Below are 19,535 nucleotides of genomic sequence, written 5' to 3'. Positions count from 1 at the left end.
CGTAAATACACGCTAGTTGTCGAGCAACTAAATTTTGATCACATGACCGTGCGGTCGTAAATGCGAGGATTGATCGTGAATTGCTTTTTTCCCAGTGCTACAGTAACTTTGGACGGTCGCTAAACGAATGATTGTAAATGGAGGATTATCTGAGAATATATTGCTTGCGCCCTTAAATGAAATCGGATAACTGTGCTAAGTGAAAGGGGAGAAACACAGGTAGTCCTCGATGTATGACCGCAAAATTTCTGTCGCTAAGCGAGACATTTGATAAGTGAACATTTGCCCCAATTTATGGCCTTGCTTGACACAATGGTTAAGTGAATCACTGCAGTTACTAAGTTAGTAAAATGGTTAAGTGAATCCGGCTCCCCCCCCCCCCCCCCGTGAGTTTGCTTATCAGGAGGTCGTAAAAGGGGATCGGGCGTCCCCGGGGATGCTGCGTCCATCATAAACACGAGTCAGTCGCCTAGCCTCTGAATTTTGAACACGTGACCATGGAGGTGCTCCGAAAAATGGTTGTAAGTCACTTTTTCCAGTGCTTTTGTAACTTGGAGCGGTTACTAAGCGAACTGTTGTAAGTTGAGGACAGCCTGTAGTAAATGCCAGACTAGTGTTTCCCAACCTTGGCTACCTGAAGATGGGTGGGCTTCAACTCCCAGAATTCCCCAGCCTGGCAGGAGAAGAAGCAACGGATGGAAACTCATCAAGGAGAGAAGCAACCTGGAACTAAGGAGGAACTTCCTGACAGAACAATTAACCCGTGGAACTGCTTGCCACCAGAAGTTGTGGATGCTCCAACACTGGAAGTTTTTAAGAAGAGACTGGACAGCCATTTGTCTGGAATGGTATAGGGCAGGGGTCGGCAACCTCGGCTCTTTTATGACTCATGGACTTCAACTCCCAGAATTCCTGAGCCAGCCACGCTGAGGGGAAAGGGAAAGGTTTCCATGCTGAGCCATGCTGGCTCAGGAATTCTGGGAGTTGAAGTCCATGAGTCATAAAAGAGCCGAGATTGCCTACCCCTGGTATAGGGTTTCCTGCCTGAGCAGGGGGTTGGGCTAGATGACCTCCAAGGTCCCTTCCAGCTCCTATTCTGATTGATTCATTGATTGATTAGTTGAAATGATAATAGGGTTTTCTGCTTGAGCAAGGGGCTAGACTAGAAGACCTCTGAGGACCCTTCCAGCTCTATTCTGATTGGTTCATGGATTGATTAGTTGAAATGATAATAGGGTTTCCTGCCTGAGCAGGGGGTTGGACTAGATGACCTCCGAGGTCCCTTCCTGCTCTATTCTATTCTATTCTATTCTATTCTATTCTATTCTATTCTATTCTATTCTATTCTATTCCAAAGCGGCCAGTTGTGAGAAGGACTGTGCTAGCTAGATACAGGTCGTCCTGCTCGTTTGAATGCACATTCCCGGCTCCATGGCCAGTTTCCAGTGGGGATTTGAATTCAGCCCATCTCAAGAGCCCCAGCTCTGACGAGGCCGTGTGGGTGTGTTGTTGCTGTGCGCTTGGATAGATGACGACAATCGGTGCGTTTGTGATGCTAAAGGCAGGGAAGGGGAGAGAATTCCAATTTTGCAATGGGACTTCAGGCTGACTTTGCCATGCCGTGGGAATTAACGGAAGTTCCCAGGATGTGGGGCTAGCTGGAGATCTGCATTTAGGTTGGGGGGGGGGGTTGGGTTTCTTACCTGCAACCAGGAAGGGGAGTGGCCATAGAGTGGTGGTCCTCCAACTTACAACCGTTCGTTTAGGGACCGTTCAAAGTTAAAACCGGCAGTGAGAAAAATGACTTGGGATTTAAGTATTTCCACACTTAACGACCGCTGCAGCCTCCCCGGGGTCACGCGACCAAAATTCAGACGCTTGGCACCGCCGACTCATATTTATGACAGTCGCAGCGGCCCGGATTCGCGTGATCCCCTTTTTGCGACCTCCTTAGGAGCAAAGCCGGTGGGGAAAATCAGGGTTAGGGTCAGTAAAAGTTTGCAAAACGAGGCAGATTCGCTTAACGGACGTTTCCCTTAGCGGCAGAAATGTTGGGTTCCGTGACGGTCATAAGTTGAGGACTCCCCGGAGATCCTCCTCGTCCTCCAGAGTGCCATTTTCCCCGTGCGGAGAGGGAGAAAGACAGGAAAAACTAGACAGACTTGAATAGCACCCGTCCCGGGCTCTGTGGTGCCCAAAGCGAAACCATGCGTGTCGCACGCTTGAACCGGGAGACTGCAAGTCAGAGCGTAGAGGAAGCGCCTGCTACTACAGCTGAGTGGGTGTCAGGCAAGCCCCCCCCCCCGAAAAGTTCTTTTTCCCCTCTGCTAGGGACATCTTAGGGCTTTGACTCCCAGAATGCCCCAGCCAGCCTGCTTTAGAGTGGGTGGGCTTTGACTCCCAGAATTCCCCAGCCATCCATGCTTTAAGGTAGGTAGACCAGCTCCCAGAATTCCCCAGCCAGCGTGCTTTAAGTTAAATGGACTTCAACTTATCTTCAAACTTGGCCCTTTTATGACTTGTGGACTTCAATTCCCAGAATTCCCCAGCCATCCATGCTTTAAGGTGGGTGGGCTTTGACTCCCAGAATTCCCCAGCCAGCATTCTTTAAGTCGCAGGGGTCTTCACACTTAGCCCTTTTATGACTTGTGGACTTCAATTCCCAGAATTCCCCAGCCAGGCTGCTTTAAGGTGGGTGGACTTCAGCTCCCAGAATTCCCCCCAAATCTACCCATTTGAAAGCATGCTGCCTGTGGAATTCTGGGAGTGGAAGTCCACCCATCTTCAAGGGGCCAAGGTAGAGAAGCACAGCCTTAGCTTGCCTCAGATTATCTGCAGATTCTTGCGGTCCTCGATTTACAACCACAATTTCCGTTGCTAAGCAGGGCGGTCGTGAAGCTAGTCGCACCCGATCTTAATGAGCTTTTTTATTTCGCCATGATTGCTAAATGGATCCCTGCAGTTGATCAGCAAATCACGTGTCCTCAAGTGAATCCAGCTTCTCCCCCCCCTCCATCCCCCGACTTTGCTTGTCGGAAGGTAGCAAAGGGCGATCATGTGACGAGGGGGAGGGGTGAGGATGCTGCAGCCGTCGTAAATAGAAGACGGTTGCCAAGCGTCCAATCTTTGAACCCGTGGCTGTCGTAATTGCAAGGACCGGTCCTAACTCCTGAGTTTCGCCCCATTTTACGACCTTGCTGGCCACGGTTGTGAAGGGAACCCCCACCGTTGTTAAGTGAGTCATGCCGCTGTTCAGTGAATCCGGCGGCCCCCTTGACTTTGCTTGTCAGAAGGTCGTCAAAGGGGGGGTGAAATCATGTGACCCCCCCCCAGGACGCTGCAACCGTCACAAGTACCGGCCAGTTGCCAGTCATCTGAATTTTGATCAGGTGACCATGAGGATGGTGTAACGGTCGTAAGTGTGAAACCTGATTATTAGTTGGGTTTTTTTTCCCAGTGTCATAACCTAGAACGGTCACCGAATGTTTGTAAGTCGAGGACTAGCAATACTGAGCTGACTGCCCCCCCAACACCCCCCAAAAGAGATACCCCAGTGCTAAACTAAACGAAGAGAGAATTAATCTTTGAAGACGTTTCCCTTCTCATCTCAGAAGCTTCTTCAGGTTCTCACTGGATGCTGGGGAAGGGAAGGATTTATACTCCTTGCAGACAGCCGGTCCTTTGCATTTTTTAGAGAGCCGTTGAGGCCACTTGGAGGTTTGTCCCAAAGGTGCTTTTTCAGGAGGCAACTGGACTTCCTTGTTTTTCTTTCAAGAGGTTTTGCTTCTCATCTCAGAAGCTTCCTCAGGTTCTGACTGGATGCTGGGGAAGGGAAGGATTTATACTCCTTGCAGACAGCCGGTCCTTTGCATTTTTTAGAAAGCCGTTGAGGCCACTTGGAGGTTTGTCCCAAAGGTGCTTTTTCAGAAGGCAACTGGACTTCTTTGTTTTTCTTTGAAGAGGTTTCGCTTCTCATCTCAGAAGCTTCCTCAGGTTCTGACTGGATGCTGGGGAAGGGAAGGATTTATACTCCTTGCAGGCAGCCGGTCCTTTGCATTTTTTAGAAAGCCGTTGAGGCCACTTGGAGGTTTGTCCCAAAGGTGCTTTTTCAAGAGGCAAACTGGACTTCCTTGTTTTTCTTTGAAGAGGTTTCGCTTCTCGTCCCAGGAGCTTCGACTGGATGGCGGGGAATGGAAGGATTTATACTCCTTGCAGATGGCTGGTCATTTGCCTTCTTTTAGAGAGCCGTTGAGGCCACTCGGAGAATAACAAACGGAGGAAAAGAAAGCCTTTCAAAGAAAAAGACGAGACGGTCCAGTTGCCTCCTGAAAAAGCACCTTCGGGGCAACGGCGACCTGGATGGCGGAGAGTCTCTCTTAAGCAGTCATCCCGGTTAGAACAGGCGGCTGTGCGCCATCCTCAGGGCTTAGTCCCGAAATACCGCCCAGAGACCCCTGGGCCCGACCAGCTGCTTGGCCACCTCTGGAAGCAGTTACATCATGAGACGCAGCCGATTGCGCTGGGTTGCATCATCGGGCAAAGAGGGCAGCTGCAGCATTGCAGCATCCATGCGCTGGAGATTTCCCCCATCCACCCTGTCCCGAAGCTTATGCTCGGAAGTGCTAAAAAGCATCCCAGGGTTAGGTTGTTTTTTTAGGGTGGGGGGGTGGGGGTGGGGTGAAATAGGTTAGGTTTTCCTAAAAGGGTAGGGGGGTCCCTGGGAGGAACCACCCCCCTTTCGGAGTGCTTTGGAAGCTGCTCCTCGCTACGGCTTGCGACCTGTTCAAAGGCCAAGGTGAAGTACAAGATCAAAATAGATATTTAATTGGATTAAGTTCTCCACTTCACAGCAGAACAAGAGCTGGAAGGGACCTGAGAGGTCCTCTAGCCCAACCCCCTGCTCAAGCAGGGAATCCTGCGCTGTTTCGGACCAAGGGCTGTTCAAGTTTTTCTTCAAAGAGCTTCAAAGTTTTCTTTCAACGGACGCGAGACACTCCTCACTGGTTTGTAATTACCCCAGCCCCAAGCTCTTTGGCCGGTGATTTTATATTTATTTAAACGAGTGCAGATAGTCCTCGACTTATGGCAGCTTGTTTAGTGTCCATTTGATGTTACAGCAGCACCGGGGGGAAAAAGTGACCGAGGACCGAATTTCACATGACCTTTGCAGCAGGCGCCCGGTCAGTCTGATCCAAATTCGACATTTGACAACTGCCTCACGTTTATGACGGTCGCAGCGTCCCAGGGTCAACTGATCCCCTTTTGCGGCCTTGGGAGAAAAGCCACTTAACCACCGCGTCGCCTAACTGAACAACTGCCCCGATTCGCTTAACAGCCGCGGCCAGAAGATTCGTCGAATGGGGCCAAAGTTTACTTCGCGGCTACCTCGCTTAGCCATGGACACTTCGGATTCAATCGTGGGGGGGTTCGTGTGTCGAGGACCTTGTTTCCCACCCCCGTCAAACATCCGTGTGTGGTAGTCGGTTCCGGCGGGGCAGTGTACCGTTGGAAGACAATCCCGTAGGCTGATTTGCGTCGCAGGGGTGTGGCGTAGGGAGCCTGTGTTTTCGTGGCGCTCACCTAGCTCCGTGTTTCGTGCAGTACACGCAGTACACGGTATGCGGTAGGTGATGTGTGCAGGGCACGTACGGCATGCGGCGGTGCGGCACGCCGTTCACGGTAGGTGACGCACACAGGACGCGAACTCGAACTCCCACACAGAGACACAGGATCTCCCTTCCGCTCGTGGGCGGCACTGCGGGGATGCTTACGCCACGAGGCCGGGCTGTGTTCATTGTCTGGGCACAGGACAGCCTTTCTTCTGGCCAGGCTAGAGATGTCATCTGCTACGCCTCATTTCCTGGTTGAAGGTCTCCTTTGTGGGCCCCGGGTGCAAGACTCGCCTCTGGGCCACCCGTCTTGCTCCCTCTTTTAGAGGCCGAAGGAGTCTCTAAAATGAGCGAGAACACGGGGGTTCCCCACGTCGGTGTGCGAAGCTAATTATAAAAATAGGAGCTTCCATTCTTGTGGCCAGTGCTTTTTTTGTAAAAGAAAAAGGTGCCGGAACTCACACACGTCATACAACCCGCCTTGCCTACCCTACAAGGTTCCATCCAAAAAAAGGTGCCGGAACGCCGTTCTGAGCGTTCTATGAGAAAAAAAGCCCTGCTTGTGGCCAACCTCTTGACGTACTGGAGGTCCCCCGTTGCTCTTGAAGCTTGGTATTTTTTTTCTTGCGGACGTTTCGTGACCCAACTAGGGAACCTCATCAGGGCTAGTGGGGGGTGGGGGGCGTTTGCAAACTCCCGAAAGTCAACTGCTGTCCTGTCTAGCGCTGATGATGTACCTACTTGGGTCATGAAAGGTCTGCAAGGAAGCAACCAAACTCAGGGAACACCAAGGATCCCTCCTCCTCCTCCTTCTCCTTGCAAACCCCGCTCCCTTCAGAGAGCGCCAGGCCTCCCCCCACCCTCCTCCTTCCCACTCCTCCTTCACCTCCTCTTCCTCCTCCTCCTTCTTCTCCTCCTCCTCCTCCTCCCTCTCCCCAAAACCATTCCTTCCTAGCACTGATTGCGTTCGCTACTCAGGTCACGCAACGTCTGTAAGGAAACCGCCAGACTCAGGAGACCACCAGGGACTCCCATCGTTCAGCCCTGAGCTACAAATATTCTGTTCTATTGAGTTTCATGACCCCCTCCCTGCAGGAAACCCCCCCACCCCCTTAACTGTGGCTCACCCCAAAGTCTTAGCCACGAAACCCTGTCCAGTTGCGTTCACTCCTGGGGTTGTGCAGTACAGAACACGAAGACGATACAGAAACGGCAAGATATACGTCGCGCCATCCCGGCGGCTGTCCCAGGCCGTCGTACTTGCGTCCTGATGTCTGACGCATGGTGCCATCGGGCTGGGGCCCGTGTTTTGTAATCTGCTCCCTCCCCCCCTACCCCCACCCCCACCCCCGGCCCATGTTGTGAGACTTGTGTGACTAAGCAGGTTCGGGACAGGGGAGAGGAGAGGTCACTGAGGTTGCTTGGGTGTGTTGATTTGCGAGCTGGTTTTGCCCAGAGGGGGAACCACTTGAGACAGGTTGAACCACGTTGAAAGATGTTAGAAAGCCTCGCGGCCTTCCCTTATTCTCTCGGGATCAGGCCCAACATCGGTGCAAGGGAAGAGGGAAGGCTGGGTTATGGAGTCCCCTGGCTGGATCACGGCATGCCGTCCACTCTGGCTTGGCCACCACTTAGCAGCGCAAGGGGACAAACCGGCTTGTATAGTTAGTCCTCGACTTGCGATGGCAGTTGAGCCCAAACCGTGGCTAAGCAGGACCAGCGGATAAGGGAGCTTCCCCCACACACCCCACACCCCATTTTGCAACCTGTTTTCCAGGGTTGTTACGGGAACCGCCGTTAAGTTGGCCACACGTTTGCTAAGTGACTCGGGCCTCCCCCTTGATTTTCGCTTGACAGACGGGTCGAAGTTACAGTGGCACCGATAAAAGTGAATTATGACTGTTTCTCACACTTACGACCGTCGCGGCCTCCCTGTGGTCACGTGAGCAAAATTCGGACGCTCGGCAACTGACTCCTATTTATGACGGTCGCCGTTTCCCGGGGTCCTGTGATCCCCTTCGGATGAGCAAAGTCCACGGGGGGGGGGGGGGAAGCCGGGTGCCCTTGAAAATCGTGTCACTAACTTAACAACTGTGGCAAGAAAGCTGGTAAAACGGGGCCAAACTCATGGAACAAACGACTCGGTTAGCGACGTAAATCTCGGGCTCCAGTTGAGGACTATCTGTAGCCATGCCGGGAAACAGCCCCCCCACACACACACTCTCCTTTTCTCCTGGGGGTCGCAGTGCCACTTTTAGCAGGGAGACGGCGGTGGTGTTTTGTTTTTTTTTTTGCGAATCGGCAGCGTGGCTGAACCGGCGGCGTATGTGTGCTAAGGAATGTGGAACGCCACGTGTGTGGGAGGGAACAGATGGACACGGCTGTCTCGGGAGGGACAGAGGTGAACAGAAATCAGTGGCTTACCCTGGGGCAGTGGAAATTGGACATGGGGGGCCACGGGTAAACCTCCTTGGAACAAACCCCCTAACGCAGTGACGGTGAACATTTTAGCAACAGTGTCCCAAAACCGCCACCCTGTCCCTGCTCCGCTCCCGCCCTGCCCGGCCCGCAGGGCCACCCACCACCTCTGTGGCCCGCCACAGGTCACCCAGGTGGCCCAGCAGCGCCGTGACAGCCACGCCTTCCGCCCACGACCCACAGCCTCAACCACGACGACGGGGCGTGCGGGCATGTCTTGTGCCCGCTGCCCGGGTGCCGTGTCCTTGGTTGTGCCACTCTGTGCGGGCTGCACTCCGGGGCGACTCTCCTCCAGGGGGCGCTGCTGTTGGGGCAGCGGGGGGAGGTGGGACGTGACGGCGCCCGTGCCCACAGAGAGGGCTCCGAGGGCCGCTTCCGGCACGCGTGCCGTAGCTTCGCCACCACTCTGCCTAACGCTTGCTTTCTTCTTTTCCTACAGAGTTGGGGTCCGCACCATGGCGGGAGAGTAGCCGCACCCCCCCACCAGCCACACCTCGTGGCCCGAGACGGCGCATGGGCCCGGTGTGGGGGGAACCCCAGCCCATGAGAGAACGGCGAGGAGAGCATGTTCCTCCTCTGGTGAGTGGCCCAAGCAGACACACACACACACACACGTGGATTCGCCGCCTCGTTCCGTGTGCGTTTCCCACTCGCACGTCGCGTTGTTGGCAGTTCTTGAGTTTGCGTCCAAAACCGAGCCTGAAATGGCCGTCGCTAAGCGCAGCATAGGCGAAGGGGGTTTTGCCCCATTTGACTTTCCCGGCCCAGTCGTTAAGTGAGTAACAGTGTCGTTGTGTCAATCCGGATTCCCCCCCCCCAGACTTTGCTCGTCAGAAGGTTGCAAAAGGGGATCGCCTGACCCCCGGGAGACACTGCGACCGTCATAAATGTGAGTCAGTCGCCAAGGGTCTAAACTTTGATCGTGGGACTCGGGGGGGATGCTGCAATGGTCGTAAGAGTGAAAAACGGTCCTCGGTCACTTTTTCCGATGCCGTTGTAAGTTCGGAACGGTCCGTAAATGAACTGTCAGTTGAGGATGCGTAATATCTGCTGCCCGCCGAAATGCCTTCTGTGGCTGGAAGTTAGTCCTCGACTCACGCCCACTCGTTTAGCACATGCTGCAATGTGACCGTGGCCTTGAAAATGTGGCTCACAACCGGTCCTCACACTTACGACCGTCGCCACATCTCCACAGTTACGAGATCAAAACTGAGGCGCTTGGCAACCGGCATGTCGCAGGGTCTTCTGGACATCCTTTGCAAACCTTCACAGCCATTTGTCCGAAATGGTATAGGGTTTCCTGCCTGAGCAGGGGGTTGGACTAGATGACCTCCAAGGTCCCTTCCGTTATTATTATTATTAGCCAGCTTCGGATGAGCAAAGTCAACGGGGGAAGCCAAATTCGCCAAATTCGCTTAACCCCCACCCAATTCTCTTTTAACAAGCGTGGCGAAAAAAGGGTACAAAAAAAAATGTGGTGCGACTCGTTTAACCATCGCCTCGCTTAGCCACGGAAATTCTGCTCCCAATTGTGGCTCCCCCCACCAACCCCGTAAAAGTTTGGTTCTGGAGGATAACGCCGAGTTAGTTGCGCGCTCCGTCCAGCTGTTGGCAGGGGAGAGGAACCTGACGCAAAGCGAGAAAGTCAATAGCAGAATGGGTTTTTCCCGGTGACCCGCTGACAAAACAAGATTCATTTTTTGCAACATGGAAATGGTGAAATAAGGACCGCTCGGCGCACATGAGTTGCTTAACCTGGTAGCAGAACCGGCGGCTTTTTTTGTTTTGGTGTTGCCTTCTGTGGGTAGAAACCTCGGTTGGGTACATCGCCGTGTGGATGTTTGCACTTTCCCTGCACATCAAAACCATGCTCTCTCTCTCTCTCTCTCTCTCTCTTTTTTCTCCTCCCCCCCAAATGCATCTTGCACAAAGGCAGGCTCGCAGCTGCTCGGTTCCTCGTCCCACCCCTCGCAACCGCTGCCTGAGGGCCGCCAGTGGACTCCATGCTGTCTCCGCCCTCTGGCGCATGGCCAGAGAAGCAGCTGGGGCTGGTGGGTGGGAGGGAGGAGGGGGGGCACCACGGGGAGGGAGGATCCACTACGTAAGGGCTGCGGGGAGGAGGAGGAGGAGGAGGAGGACGGAATACGCCGGAGTGAGCCAGTGACTCACTCAAATGCTTCCCCAAGCAGCCGTTGTGACCTTAAATGGCTCCTTGTTGGAGAGAACAAACAATTAACACACACACACACACACCGCCTGCTGCCTTATTTTGCCTTACCTCTCGAGCCGGGCCCCCAGACAAACGTCCCAGTTTCTCCGGGGTGCCTGTTTTTTTTTGTTGTTTTTTTTTTACCCAAAAGCCTCCTGGGAAGTGCGACCTCGCCGCACGTGCTCCTTTTGCAATGCGCGGCGATCAAAAGATGGCCAGAGTACGGGTGAGGATTCGTGTCTGTATCCTGCCCCTGTTGCTCTGGAGGGTTCCCGGAATGAGGGTGACCCCCTTTGGACATTGTAAACATGGAACCCCCCCCCCGACCGAAAAGATGCGTGTACACGTGTTTCTCTGTCCTCTTGGAGTGCGCACGCACCTCTTCTCTTTTTTTAACAGGTAGTCCTTGACTTACAGCGGTTCACTTAGTGACCATTTGAAGTGACACAAAAGGGATTCAGGACCATTTTTTTTCACCCTTGGCGCCCGCGGCCGCTTCCCCGTGGCCGTGTGGTTGAAGTTCAGACGCTTGGTGACGGACTCATATTTATGATGGTTGCGGTGCCCTGGGGTCAGGCGATCCTCTCTTGCGACTCTCTGAAGAGCCAAGTCCATGGGGGACCATGTTATGAACAGTTGGAGTGATTCCCTGAAGCCGGAAAGATCGTAAAAATGGAGCAAAACCCATTTAACGTCTGTCTGGCTTAACAACAGAAAGTTTGGGCTCAATCACGCCCGTATGTCGAGGACTACCTGTACGGTACCGTAGCGTCTTGATCAGCTATCCCTAATCCAGCTATCCCCTGCACAAGTGCTGGGGGGTCAAATGATGGGAGATGTAGTCCTAAAGTGCCAGACAGGAAAGTGCCCCTGCGGGGGCGCTCTCTCTCCGCGCAGGCTTGCGAACCACAAAGTGGCAGACATTTGTATCGTCGTAGCTGGGAGAGGTTGGTCGCGCAAGTCCTCTAGACACGCCGTGAAAAGTGGAACTCTGTACCCAGTTTGTTTGCCTTCTGTGAGGCTGAGCAAGCAGGGATTCTTGTGTACACACGCACACCCTGGCCACTTTGGTTTTGTTCGGTGCGCAGTTACGGTGCCTGAAGCACATTTTCTCCAGGCTGGCAGGCGGGCTGAAGCTGCCCCGAGAATCTCTCCGGATCCAGCAGGGAAACGGTTACAGGTCTGATGACGTGAGCACGGGCTGCTGCCGCAGCGCCGACAGGAGCTGGCACAATCCTGGTGTACTTTGCTGGCACGGCCAAATTCTTTTATTTCCCCCCCCCTCTTTCCTTACAATTGTTTAACGGTTGCTTTGGCAATGCTTCCGCCGTTTCCTTGCCCTGCTTGGCACCTGGAGGGGCGGGGAATGGCGGGCTGGCGTGGAGAAGACGGGGGTTCGCGCGACACAAAAGATGCCGGGTTCTTGTTCCGTGGCTGCTCCTTCGGGACATGGCAGAGAAGGACAGGAGCCGGCATCTTTTGCCATCAGCCCGCTTGAAGGCGTGTGATGGAACAGGAGGGACTCTTCCACGGTTGTGCCATTATGGGGTGTAGGCCCATGTAGACCGTGTACAGGGGCACGGCAGTGAATGACCTTTTGGTGGTATGTGCGGTGTGACATTGCTGGCGTGTTTGTCTTCGTTGTCCTTGGATCCGAGGCTTGGTCTAGTAGCGTGTGCAGTTGTGCGTTTACTGAGCGTGCCTCTGTGGTTGTCCTTTTCACACACGCGCATGGAACACTCCACCAAGAAAACACGCCAGTTGCGTACAGGTGATCCTCAACTTACAACAGTTTGTTTAGTGAGCATTCGAAATTACAATACCACAGGACAAAAAACAACCTAAGATTAGTTTTTCGCATTTATGACCCTTTCAGCATTTCTCTGGTCACGTGATCAAAATCCAGAGGCTTGGCAACTGACTTGTATTTGTGACGGCTGCAATGTCCCGAGTGTGTGTGTGTGTGTGTCTCTGTGTGTGTGTGACGTGATCCCCTTTTGCGACCTTTAGCAACCCTGCGACTAACTTTACAACTGCGGCAAGAGAGGTCGTCAGATGGGGTCAACGCCTGCTTAACAAAACCGCTGCCCTCGCTTAGCGACAGAACCTTTGGGCTCCATTGTGGTCATAAGTCGAGGACTACCTGTACCACCTGGATCCCTCTCGTGCATTCAAACCTAGACTATCTGGGCCTCTAGTTATGCCACGGCACGGCAGTCTCCGTCGCGTGAAGTTTGTGCTGCTCTTGGTTTGGCTTGGGAATCTTCGTGAGGATTGAGCAAGCGCTGCGCCACCGAGGCGCACACGGGAGTAAAGCAGGCTGGGATTCCCTAGCAGGGCAGGGCTTTTGAAGAAGTGGCGACGGAGGAGGGACCTAGACATGTGGGGTTGATGAAGTCATTCTAGCCCTTTAAACCGGGACAAATTTTCCGGGGGAGGGAAGTGGCTGAGTCACTTTGTGGCCGGAATTTACCCCACACACATGCTCCACTGACTTGGCAGGAACCCCGAACCCCACATGGTGGCCTGGGAGGGGGGGGGAGGATAAGGGAAGGGAGGAGAGAGAAAGACACACACCAGCGGAAAGGAGTTACAAGTGACATTCTCCTAGTATGTCCCTGTTGCACATTAGTCCAGGCACCACGGCACTAGTAAACACTCCGGCGGGGACACTTCACCGACGTGACAGCGCCACGCCTCTCACGTCCACCCTTTGTGTGCCAGGAGGTAAGGCCTTTCTGCCGCCTGTGTGTATGTGTTTCTGTGTGTGTTTGTGTGGAGGGGGAGATGTGTGAGCAGGGGAGCGAGGGTGTCTCCGTGTGTTTGTGTGTGTGTGTGTGTGTGTCTCAGTGTGTGTCTGTGTACAAGGATCTTGTCTTTCTTTCCTCCCTATACGGCACATGTACGCGGAAGACTTGTGCGGTTGTGTTGTAATTTAATGAGGCTCACAGTTCAAGTGCCTCACCCTGTTGGATCCTCTTGGACCGTCACCAATTTGGATCGGGTATTGTGGGTTGATGTCTTTGACCCATGCGTGCTGACATTGTTGTTTTTGTTGTTGTTCTTAACCCGTTGGCCACACTTTTTGCGTGTTAAGAGAGCAGGATTCACCTAAGGGCACATGGACAGGTCTCTACATGTTGTTTTTTTTTGTGTGTGTGGTTTATAGAGGTTGTGGCTGTCAATACCGAACGGTCTGGAGAGGGGTGATTCTCTTCACCAGCACATTCCCACAGAGCACGCTGTGGGTGCACCTCTTGGGGTTGTGAGGTCATGGCCGGTGGTTAACGGACCAAGGCCGCAGAGTGTCAACTTTGTGCCTGGGCCGTGTTGTGTTGAAGCTGTTTGTGTGTCTGTAATTCTCTTCTCTCCTCCCCAAATCTTGGACTTTGGAACTATTTTGTAACTTTGAGGCAGCTTTTGATAACTTGCTGTTCTCTTTCTGGTGTGTTGTTGAGACCACAATTCCCAAATTCCCCGTTCTTCCTGCCAGGATAGTTGGGAATTCTGGGAACTGTCACCCATCTCTGGAGGGGCGGGCTTGTGTCGACTTTTGGTGGTGTTAAGATTAATATCCTCTGGGTGCCTCCGGGCGAACATCGATGCTCAATTATTGTACTGGGACACGTAAATTTCTCCCCAACGTACAGCTAGTTCTCGACTTATAACAATTCACTTAATGACGTTTTGAAGTGACAGTGGCATTGGAAAAGGGGATTTACGACCTTTTTTTTTCACACTTACGACCTCGCAGCATCCCCCTGGTCACGTGACCAAAATTCAGACGCTTGGCCTTATGACAGTCGCCCTGCCCTGGGATCCTGGGATCCCCTTTTGCGACCTTCCGACAGCGAAGCCTGACTCGCTGAACGACTGCAGCGGTTCACTTAGCAACGGTGGCAAGGAAGGTTGCAAAACGGGGCAAAAACCGACTCAACAGCCGTCTGGCTTAGCAAGAGAAAATTGTGCTCAAACTGTGGGTCCGGTTTCTCTTTCTGATATGGATGGAGACAGAAGAAGGGGGAAGAATGGGCAGAACGAGGAGGGGATTCCCCAGCCCAGAGCTTGATCTATCAACCTGGCGAAGGGGCTTTCCTGCGCTGTAATTCCCGACCTTTGCCTGGTGCGAGGCCTGCGCCTGCATGAAACGCACATCGGGTGAGTTGCGCGTTTTTGTCAGGCTGACCTTTCTTGGAAAGGAGGAGGAGGAGGAGGCAGTCACACAACTCCCAACCGCACTGTGCATCCCGTCAGCTTTTGTGCATCATGTTCTCTGCTTCTCCCTATCGCCTCACAACACCCACACACATGCACAGTGTGTGTGTGTGCGCGTGTGGGGGGGAGAGGGAGGGAGACAGAGAGAGAAAGAGAGAGAGAGAGAGCAAGAAAGAGAGAGAGAGAGAGAGTAAGAGAGAGGGAGGGAGGGGAAAAAAGAGAGATAGAAAGAAACAGAAAAAGAGAGAGAGAGAGAGAGAGAGAGAGAGAGCGAAAGAGAGAGAGAGTTAGAGAGGGAGAGAGAGGGAGGGAGGGGAAAAAAGAGAGATAGAGAGAAACAGAAAGAGAGAGAGAGAGAGAGTGAAAGAGAGAGAGAGAGGGAGAGAGAGTGAGGGAGGGGAAAAAAGAGAGAGAGAGAAAAAGAGAAAAAGAGAGAGAGAGAGAGTGAAAGAGAGAGAGAGTTAGAGAGGGAGAGAGAGGGAGGGAGGGGAAAAAAGAGAGAGAGAGAGAAAAAGAGAAAAAGAGAGAGAGAGAGAGAGATCTGATGACATGACTCCAGGACACTGCGGCCGTCATAAATATGAGTCTGTTGCCAAGCGTCTGAATTTTGATCCCATGATCACGGGGATGCGGCGACGGCCGTAAGGGTGAAAAACAGTCCTAAGTCGCTTTTTTCCCCAGGGCCGTTGTAACTTTGAACGGTGACTAAGTGAACTGCTGTAAGCCGAGGACTGTCCGTATTGCTGTTTGTGCGGCGTCAGGAATCTCATTCGGGGGTTGTGCCAAGTTGTTGGGTTAGTCAAAGGGCAGGGATGTTGTGATGTGCGCGCAGTGGCTGGGGTTGTTTGAATCTGTCTCTGTGTGTGTGTGTGTGTGTGTGTGTGAAATTGGTCATTCCTCGGGGGCTTATTGTGTCGTGACAACCAAGGTGGGTGGCTTTCGAGAACCCCGCTGTGCCTTTGACAACAACCCGTGTCTCTCTTCTTCCTCTTTGTGACGACAGCAGCGTACAACCCCTGTGTGCGTGTTGAACGGGCGGTGCGTTTTCCCGGCTGATGTGGATTGTCCCGCGCGTCTGGGAGAGCGTGTGCGGTCTCGTAGTTGGGTGTGAAAACAGGAAAACCGGGAGGGGTGGCGGCCCCCCCATGCTCCTACCTCCCCCTATATTCAGCCCTTTTCGGGGGGGGGGGAAACGAAGAAGGGGTGGTGTCCTTGCTGGCGCTGACTCAGTGCTGACATAGCTATTCTGGTAAGCTTTTGTGTTGCGTGAATCACACCCGCTTACACACCAGAGGCGCCCTATGCCCCTCCCCCTCCCCCACTACCCACTGCCTCTAAAAAAAGACAAATCCGAGCTCTGCATCCTGGAGGACGCTACCGCCGATCCCACTTTCCCTCCCACTTTTCCGTGAGTTTCTCCCTAAGCCTGCCGCGCATCCACACGACGGGTCCTCGACATACAACCGTTGCTTCAGCGCTAACCGCTTGAAGTTACCACGGTCCGGGGGAAAAAAACACCACCACCTTAGGATCGGTTTCTCCCGCTTGCGTCCGTGGCAGCGCCCCCGTCAGCGCGGGATCGAAATTCGGATGCCTGGCAACCAACCGACTCGTCTTTATGACGGTGGCACTCTCCTGGAGGGCGTCCCGTGATCCCCTTTTGCAACCTTCCAAGCAGCGAAGCCAGATCCGCTTAACGTCCCTGCGACTCGCTTAAGAATCGCGGGGATTCACTTAAGGACTGCGGCAAGAAACCAGGCCGAAGCTTACTTGAAGAAACGCCTCGCTTAGACCCAGAATTTTTAGGCTGAATTGCGGCCGTTAAGGCGAGGACTCCCTATATTCTAGAACGCAGCATTCACGTCTCGCCTATCCTTGCACGCTTGCACTTTTGCTCGCACATATGACCGGGAAGTATTCCCACTTATTTTGCAAAACTTTCCTCCACCCATCCACCCCCAGAGCATAATGCTTGTATACACACTTACCCCCCCCCTCCACCCCTCCAGGCTTCTGAATTGCTGTTTCCTTTGCGGTTTCTGCCTGTTTGCGTCCTCCGAAGTTCCTTTTTCTTGTAAATCCGCACAACTTGGAGCTGAAAATTTCTTTTTTTTTTCTTGTTTCGGAGAAGTGGCCGCGGGGAGGAAGTTGCGTAGGGCCAGCGCCCAAAACGCTGAGCCTGGCAACGTGGGTGGGGGGAAGCCCGCCACCCAACAACACCAGCCCACCCCGGAAGAATTGCTGACCTGGCCAAATCAGCCTGTTGTGTTACGGGGTCTCGGGGAGCGCCGGCCGTGTCCCGGGTGCAGGGAAACGGGGTGCCTTTGTGGGGGGGGGGGAAAAACCAAGGGTACAAACTCTTCTGCCCCTTTCCTTACCAGAGAGAGCCCTCTGATGCTCCGGGTTCACCTTCCTGGAAGCGCAGGAGGTGGAAATCCCCAGCGCATCACCAACCTGCCGTACGGGGTGGTGGGCCAGGAGCATGCGCCAAACAGGCGGGGAGCCTCTCTGCTTACCCAGAATTCTCTGTGCCATGCGGGGATCGCGCATGGGGGGGCGAGGTGCAACGGGGTTCGGGTGAAGCAGGGTGGAGCGGCCTCTGCATACAGGGGGGCAGCGGGCACACCCGCGTGACCACGGAGCTGGGGTTTGTTGGCAGGGTTTCGAGGATCTGCTGGTCGTTCTTTTTTTTGAGGGGGAGGGCTTGTGTGTCACTTCTTCCCTTCCTCCCCAGGCGGGCAAGATCCCCAGTTACCCACAATGCACAGGGGCTCCCCAATTCTGCCAGGGCTGGACCGCCATGCCCGTCCGCCATGCCCGAGGAAGGCAGTTAGGCAGGACACAGTCCCAGCTTATTTATTATTTAACTGCTGTAAGTCAAGGACTGTCTGTGTGTGTGTATATATATATATATATATATAAAGATTACGAGGCTTTCCAACTCGCTCACGGTGACCCAGGGTGGGTTACAGAAACGCCGCCAATATACACCACGATAACACACACACACACACACACACACACCAACCCTTCTGGCGACAATCCAACCTACCGCTTGATGGGGTCCATATCACTTTGGGGTCCCCAGGTCCACTGGCAAAATCAGGACTTCGGGGGTTTTTTTGGGGGAAGAGCGTCAAAGTGGGCTCCAGTTTTATCTCTGCAGGGATGATGGTCCACCGCAGAGGTCCCCAACCGCCCAGTCTGCGAACCGGTACCAGGCCGCGGCATGCTAACAACCGGTCCGCACAAACAAGCAAAGCCCCGTCTGTGGGATGCTGGCAGCACACAAAACCAGGCCCCCTCCAGTCCGCGGAAAAACCTCCCTCCACGGAACCGGGGGTCCCTGGTGCCCCAAAGGTTGGGGACCTCTGGTCTACAGGGCGGGAGCCACCCCCGAGAAGGCCCTTCTTGGTCCCACCAGATGGGCCTCCTTAAGAGAGGAGATCCCCCCCTAACATCCCCCCGCCTCCCCGCTCTGGTGGGTCACGTGGATGCAACCGGGAAAGGATGGTCCTTCAAATAACCACAGAGAGTTTTAAAAAGGGACAGACAGAACCTTGAACGGGACCTGGAAGCAAATCAGCCCTCAATGCAACTCACCCAATCAATTTGCACAAGGGTCGCTTGTATCAGGTGTGCAAATCTAGGCTTGCCCGTGAATGCCGGTCTGGGGTGTGGGGTGGGGGGAGTAGGGTGGAAACCGGCTTCCAGGAGGTTGCGTGTGTGTGATTTCTTGATCCCTTTGACCATTTCATCAGGGCTGAGCTGCAAAACCCCACAGTACGCGGTGCGCAGGGAAGGCTGCCTGGATTTAAATCAGAGAACGTGTGAATGGGTTAGAGGAGGAGGTGGGCGGGGGGAAGAGCGCTCCCAGTGTCATGCGTGCATCTTGTGATGTTCGTGGGCATTGGCGAGAGATAGAAAGGGAGAAAGAGGGCGCGTGTGTGGTGTGCACATCACGGCAGGTAGACAGGCGAACATCCTGAACGTGTGCGCAGTTTCCCAGGCTGAGCGCGCAGAGAGATTGCACGAACAGGCAGGGCTGGGGCGTGCAGCGCCTCCGACTGCGCGCAGGCAGCGCTTCGCGGCCCTGTGTTGGTGGAAAGACAACGGGACACGTAGGGCTTGGCGCACGGAAGCGAGATATTTCAGGAATCCTGGTCGCTTTGTTGCGATTGTTGACTCTCCGGGCCACCTTCTCCATGGTGGCAAAGAAAGCCAAGTTGCAGAAAGGAAAAATGTCCTGACCAAACCCGTTCGCACAAACAGCCAAACCAAAGCGCCGGGAGTCCTCTTCCTCCCCACCCCCACTCTCTCTCTTTCTCTCTCTCACACACACACATACACTCCAGCTTGGAAAAATTCCAGAGAATTGGAATTTGGAATTGTAAATAGAAGGAGCAGCTGGCCAGGCTTTGCGGTCCAATTTCTGGACGGAAAACCAGTTGGAGTCCTTCAAGGGCAGACCGTACAGATAGATCTGCAACGGGGGTTCCTGGATGTCTCCTGACTTCTCGGGGGGGGGGATGCGCTGCCCCTGTGCGTCACGCGGATCTACCCAGGAGGACCGGTGAGCGGCTCTCCCGTGCTCGGTCGCGTGGGCCTCGATTCGCCGTGCGCGTGAGAGGCGCGAAAAGAGCGCACCGTTGCAATGCGAGGAAAACCTGGCGCGACGCGACGAGCTTATGAAACGGGCGTCCCAGAGACCTTGCCTTCTAAAGCGTGCGCCGTCCAGCGCTCGGCGCGCTTCTACGAGCTGAGCGCGTGGGGTAGAGCGCCTGTGTCGTCGACCAGAACAGAATGCAGGACCGCAACGGAGCCTCAAATTGCTCCGTTGCGGACTGAGAACGCGGTTAAGTGAACTTGGCTCCATTTTACGACCTTTCTCGCCGCCGTTGCTAAGCGAACCGCTGCGGTTGTTCAGTGAATCACGCGGCCGGCTTGCGAGCCTGGCTTCCCCCTTGTTTGTCGGAAGCTCGCCAAAAGGGGATCACGTGACCCCCGGGACACGGCAGCCGTCG

General features: G+C 54.1%; 1 protein-coding gene across 6 annotated transcripts in view; it reads left to right on the top strand.

The window, feature by feature from the left end:
- LOC308676619 (lysine-specific demethylase 6B-like) overlaps positions 1-19,535 on the top strand; it is a 97,289-nt gene that overhangs the window by 25,246 nt on the left and 52,508 nt on the right. For 5 of the 6 annotated variants that reach the window (XM_081342543.1, XM_081342544.1, XM_081342546.1 and 2 more), the window contains exon 2: positions 8,527-8,666. The gene's annotated coding sequence lies outside the window, so the exon portion shown is untranslated. Of the gene's footprint in view, positions 1-8,526; positions 8,667-12,744; positions 13,024-19,535 lie in introns of those variants that run through there. The other variant, XM_081342545.1, reaches the window with a different exon arrangement.

The sequence above is a fragment of the Vipera berus genome (assembly GCF_964194415.1).
Source record: "Vipera berus genome assembly, chromosome: W".
In the NCBI taxonomy this organism is placed as follows: Eukaryota; Metazoa; Chordata; class Lepidosauria; order Squamata; family Viperidae; genus Vipera; species Vipera berus.
Note: the sequence above shows the minus strand (reverse complement) of the source record. Positions and strands in the feature narration are given on the sequence as shown.